The sequence below is a fragment of the Pinus tabuliformis genome, chromosome 5_2, assembly GCF_031772625.1.
Source record: "Pinus tabuliformis cultivar Carrire ecotype Pingquan chromosome 5_2, CPIR1, whole genome shotgun sequence".
Taxonomy (NCBI): Eukaryota; Viridiplantae; Streptophyta; class Pinopsida; order Pinales; family Pinaceae; genus Pinus; species Pinus tabuliformis.
In genome coordinates, this window is record NC_142306.1 from 242,118,706 (window position 1) to 242,124,766 (window position 6,061).

The window sequence follows — 6,061 nt, forward strand, 5'->3', positions numbered from 1 at the left end:
GTGTCATTGTGCTTTACCATGGGTCAACAGTCTACGCGCTCAATTGAGGGTCCTCATTGCTCCCCTCTAGCCATAACTGAAATTGTTATGAGGATTCCTTCTGATAGCTTCGATCTTTTATAGTAGTTGAATCTTTTAGCATAATTTCAAATAGTCATGAAAACCTAGAGAGTTTTTAGGATCCAGTTCACATCACGACCTTCCCACTGAAAAATATTTTGGACCACCAAAAGTTGGTTTTCTTTCAAGCATCAATTAAGTGAGGGTATTTCTTCCTCGCTTGCTCAATTTCTATCCATTTCGCACTGCTTGGCTTTGAACCTTTGAGTCCAATCCTGAGGTACTCAACATCCCCTCTACGTGTAGTTATTTCCTTCCTATCCGAAAATGTATCTTCTTGCAACTCATTAAGATATTCATGTAACAGATCATAATAGAAGGCAATTGACTCTGCTCTTCGGGATCTTCAATTAATGAAGGTTCAAATAGTCTCAAGCTATCTGCATTAAGAACTGAGTAGATGTGCATGTAAGCTGGTAGATCAAGGTGAAAACCATTCTCACCAATTTTCTCAAGTATGTTGAAAGGTCCATTCCTTATCGGATTCAGCTTCTTACCTTCACCTTGCATTCTGTCTTTGCTGATATATAGCCAGACTTGGTCACCAACTTGGAAACTATGCTCCATCTGATGCTTGTCATGCCTTGCCTTGTACTTGGCTTGGCTCTTTTCCAGTTTTTCCTGTACTACCTGGTGAATCTCTTGGATTTGTTCAATGAACTTGGTTTCCTTGTCCACATCACTGTGTCCATCAATTGCTATGTCTTTACCAAAGACAAAATCTAAGGGAGACCTTGGTGAGAATCCAAAATAGGTCTTCAAAGGAGATCTCTGTGTAGAAGAATGTTTAGCCTGGTTGTAAGCATGTTGCACATAACATAAATGTTCATCCCCAATTTTGGGATGCTTTCTGCAATAGCCTCTATGCAACTAGATCACTGTCATGTTGACCACTTCTGTTTGGCCATTTGTTTTTGGATGAAAAGTTGTGCTTTTCTTCAGCTTGGTGTCCATCAATTCCCACAAACTTGACCAAAATTTCCCAACAAATCAGGTATCTCGATCAGATACTATGGAAGTGGGTAATCCAAAATGAACTCACACATGCTAAAAGAACAACTTTTCAGCTTGTTTAGTTGTAATCTGTTTGTTACAAGGTATTAAAATACACATTTTGCCGAACCTATCCACAACAACATACAAATAGTCATGACCTTTCCTAGATTTAGGCAGTCCTCCAACAAAGTCCATGGAAACACTTTCCCAAGGATGAGAAGGAACTGGTAGTGGAGTGTACAAGCCTAGTTTTCTATTGTTGGGCTTGCTTTTAGCACACATGGTACACCCTCTTACATATCTAGAAACTGCCTCATTCATTTTTGGCCAATAACAAAATCTTTGCAGTTGTGTAATGGTTTTACTTACGCCAAAGTGACCTGATATTAGAGAAGTGTGTGCTTCTCAAATTATCTTTACTCTTTCAGTTTATGGAATGCATGCCTTCCCACAATGATACAAGAGTTGGTCCTTAATATGATAATCCAATTCTTCTACTTGTTTGCCTTGACTTAAAGTTGCATATACATCTTTAAAATCTATACCTTGAGCATATTGTTCAATGTAGCTCTCAAGCAATACTGAATTATGCTTAAGTATAGTAGATGCATTTATAATTGGTCTAAATAACATATATGCAACTTTATTGTGTATGCCCTTTTCATATCTAATGACTAAATGAAACTGTTGTAGAAAACCCATCCATCTATAATGTCTTGATTGCTGCAACTTAGTTTGGGAGTGTAGATATTGAAGTGGTTGATGATCAGTATGTATAACTGTCTCTTTGCCCATTATGTAATGTTTCCACTTTTTCACATTCTGTACTAGTGCATACAATTCTTTATCATATGTGGGATAGTTAACTACTGCAGAATTAAATGTCTCAAAATGATAACATATGGGTTTATCATGCTGCATCAACACTGCTCCCATGGCATAGTCACTGGCATCTGTTTCAATATAAAATGGTCTTTGAAGATCGGGCAATGCTAGTACTGGTGCTGTATTAATCTTTTCTTTCAAGGTGTCCAAGGCTTTTTGCTATTTGCCTCCTCACTGAAGCTTCTAACCTCTATAGCAAATTTGGGTTTAGGCCAGTTTAAAATGACTGCAACCTTAGAGGGATCTATCTTCAATTCATCACCCCCTACTATATGTCCCACATAATTCAAAGATGTTTTGCCAAATTCACATTTTGAGAGTTTAAAATAAAGTTTTTCTCTTTTCAAAACATCTAGTGTCTGCTTAACATGCTTTAAATGTTCTTCCCACATTTTGCTAAATATAAGAAGGTCATCCAGATATACAATAACAAATTCATCAAGAAAAGGTCTGATTACATCATTTATTACTCTCATGAAAGTAGCAGGAGCATTAGTTAAGCCAAAAGGCATAACCAGCCACTCATACAATCCTTGCTTTGTTTTGAAAGTAGTCTTCCATGCATCTTGCTCTGTAACTCTGACCTGATGATAGCCACTATGCAATTCTAACCTGGAAAAATAAATAGCTTCTTTCAATTGATCTAATAGATCAGCTATGCGAGGAAGGGGATAGCGATTTTTATCGTGATCTGAAATCTCTTATGAATGATCTTAGTTAATTAATGTAGGTATTACAGGCTCATGCGTTGGGATATGCCTATGTTATTTTAAGAAACTTATCGATAAGATTGCAAAATACACAGGCATTGGAAAACAGTAAGAGAAACATAGCAAGTAAATTCAACAAAAAACACAACAATTTAATAAGGGGTTCACCTAATCCTCCTGGGCTACGTTTCCTAGTCTAGCTTTCAGTGGTGGCCTTTTCTATTGTGTCTTTAAGCAGAGTTTTTATAATGAGGAGCTCAATTTGAGTCTCCTGTAATAGATGATGCTTAGTAGGGTGGTACTTGGATTCCCCAAGCCACTAGAGTACACAGACTCCCTCTTACCGAGTCTCGACCTCAACTAGTCTTAATGGGATGAATCCAATTTGGTACTCAGTTCTCGACCGATATCCTCACAGGGATTGCTTGAACCTCTCAAGCCTTCGTGGTTCTGTCTGCTCGATGCTGCCTTAGCTTTGCAAGTTAGCTCGACTTCTCTGTTCTCTGCTTCTTGCTTCACTCTCTATTATGTCTCCTCTCTATTTTCTGTCTATTCGTGGCTTAAAGCCAATCCATCCCTTAATTGTTCACTTCCTCTTCCAGTTCTCTAGTTCACCTGCCTCCGTCCGCTAGAATTCCCTGCTTTCGTGTCATCGCACTGTGTAACGTTTCATAGAGAGGTTGCCACTTGTCTCCCTACGAATTGGGCACTAGATTTTCCTCAAATGGTCGTTATTTCGGTTATTCTGTGAAATGATTCATCCACCAACTCAGCAGTCATTTCAGACCCCAAGGGTCATATGCCTCAGCCTATTCTTCCATCAAATCCGGTGTCCCATTGGGTGCAATCTCCATTGTTGATCTGGGGCCTCCAGATCCTACGGTCATCGATTTTATCGCACAGGTGAGCTGCTCGACTGTTACCCTACGATGAGAGTGGTTTTCTCTCTCATCCTCTAGACACGCGTCATTCGGTTTATATCATCGCTTGGTCCTTTGTCAAACTCGCTTACCGCCCGAAAAGCTTCCGATATTCCGCTGGTTTTAAGCGCGGGACCAGCCTTCTAATGTTTCGGGTATTTCCACACGGTTTTACCTGTTTTTCACATGACCAGGTGTCGGGGCTTTTCCTTCTCTGAGGTTTTTATCTTGCGATACACGATTAGCACTTCAGAAACAACCTCTGTTTTCTGATCTAGGCTCCCTATTTACTAGTTTGCACCACTGCACAACCTCCATGGGCCAACGGTCAGTGCGCTTTGACCAAGGGTCCTCGTTGTTTCGTGCTGGCTACAAACTGCCATTGTCCAGAGGTCTTTCCTGATAGCTCATTGTTTACAAGATTTTGAAGTTCGACATAATTTGAAACAATCATAGAACTCTGATAATTTTCAAGGATCCAATTCAGATCACAACCTTCCCACTGAAAAAGCTTTTAGACCACCAAAAGTTGGTTTTCAAGCATCGACCAAGTGAGGGTACAACTTTATCACCTATCCAATCTCTATCCATTTTTCACTGCTTGGTTTTGAACCCCTGAGCCCGATTCTGAGGTACTCAACATCTCGCCTGCGCATCGTTCTCACCTTCCTGTCTAGAACTATGCCTTCCTACAATTCATTAAGATATTCAAGTAGCAGGTCATCAATAGAAGGTAATTGACTTTGTTCTTCAGGATCTTCAATTAACGAAGTTCAAATTGTCTCAAGTTGTCTGCATTGACGATTGAGTAGATGTGCATATAAGCTGGTAGATTAAGGCAAAAATCATTCTCACCAATTTTCTCAAGGATCCTAAAAGGTCCATACCTTATTGGTTTTAGCCTTTTACCTTCACCTTGCATCCTATCCTTGCTGATATACAGCTAGATTTGATCACCAACTTGGAAACTATGCTCCATCTGATGCTTGTCATGCCTTGCCTTGTATTTGGCCTAGCTCTTTTCTAGTTGTTCCTATACTGCCTGATGGATCTCTTGGATTTGTTCAATGAACCTAGTTGCCTTGTCCACATCGTTGTGTCCCTCAACTATTGTGTCCTTACCAAAGAAAAAATCTAAGGGAGACCTTGGTGTGAAACCAAAATAGGTCTCAAAAGGAGATCTCTTGTTGAATTGAGGCTTTTGTGATCCATATCAATTTTATGAGAGATTCTTCGGCATAAATCACATGAAATTTCATTTTTCGACGCATTTCAAACCCACCAGTGTGGTTCTATATAATACTTAAATTATTAAAATTAAATATATAATAGATAAAACCCCTGATGTAACTAACTATTAATTTAATAATCATTTATTTTAATTTAATATCTATATATTTGTTTATATATAATTTATAATAATAAATTATTAAAACTTTGATATGAATTCATGCGTCCCCTTAATTGACCTATTTTAATTTTTAATTTAATACCCTGAGTCCTGTCTAACTATTCATTTCCCTATCAAAGTTAATCATTAGTCAATATAGCCATTAGTCAATAAATCTATGAATTTAATATAATATAGTTTTATTATATATAGTACTTAAATTATTTTATTTTAATATTTATAGGAATAAAAATTAAAAATGAATATAAAATTGTTAATACCTCTTATGTATGACTAACTATCAATCATTTAATTTAATTTAATAATTATATATTTATACATACATGTATAATAAAAATTAAATTAATTATAAAATTATTAAAATATTTATGTAAATTCATACGTCCCTTGAATTGACTTATTTTAATTTTTAATTTAATATAATTATACCCCGGGTCCTGTCTAAATAGTCGTTTCCCAGTCAAAGTTAGTTGTTGCCTGGTCAAAGATTATAGCCGTTGAATGTATTGCTCTGAGTATTTAACATGCATACTGGATCTGATTCTTCAATTTGTCCTGATGATGAACCACATTGGTGGGTTCGAAACACGTCGCCAAATGAAATTTCATGTGATTTACGCCGAAGAATCTCTCATAAAAGAGGAGATCTCTGTGTGGAAGAATATTTGGCTCGGTTGTAAGCATGCCGCACATAACACAAATGTTCATCCCAAAGCTTAGGATGCTCGCTGCAATATCCCCTGAGAAACTGGATCACTGTCCTGTTGACTACTTCTATCTGGGCATCGGTTTGTGGATGAAAAGTTGTGCTTTTCTTTAGTTTGATGTCCATCAGTTCCCACAGACTTGACCAAAACTTTCCCACAAATCGGGTGTCTCAATCAGATATAATGGAAGTCGGTAATCCAAAATGAACCCATACATGTTGAAAGAACAATTTTACAGTTTGTTCAGTTGTAATTTGTTTATTACAAGGTATCAAAATACACATTTTGTTGAACCTATCCACAACAACATAT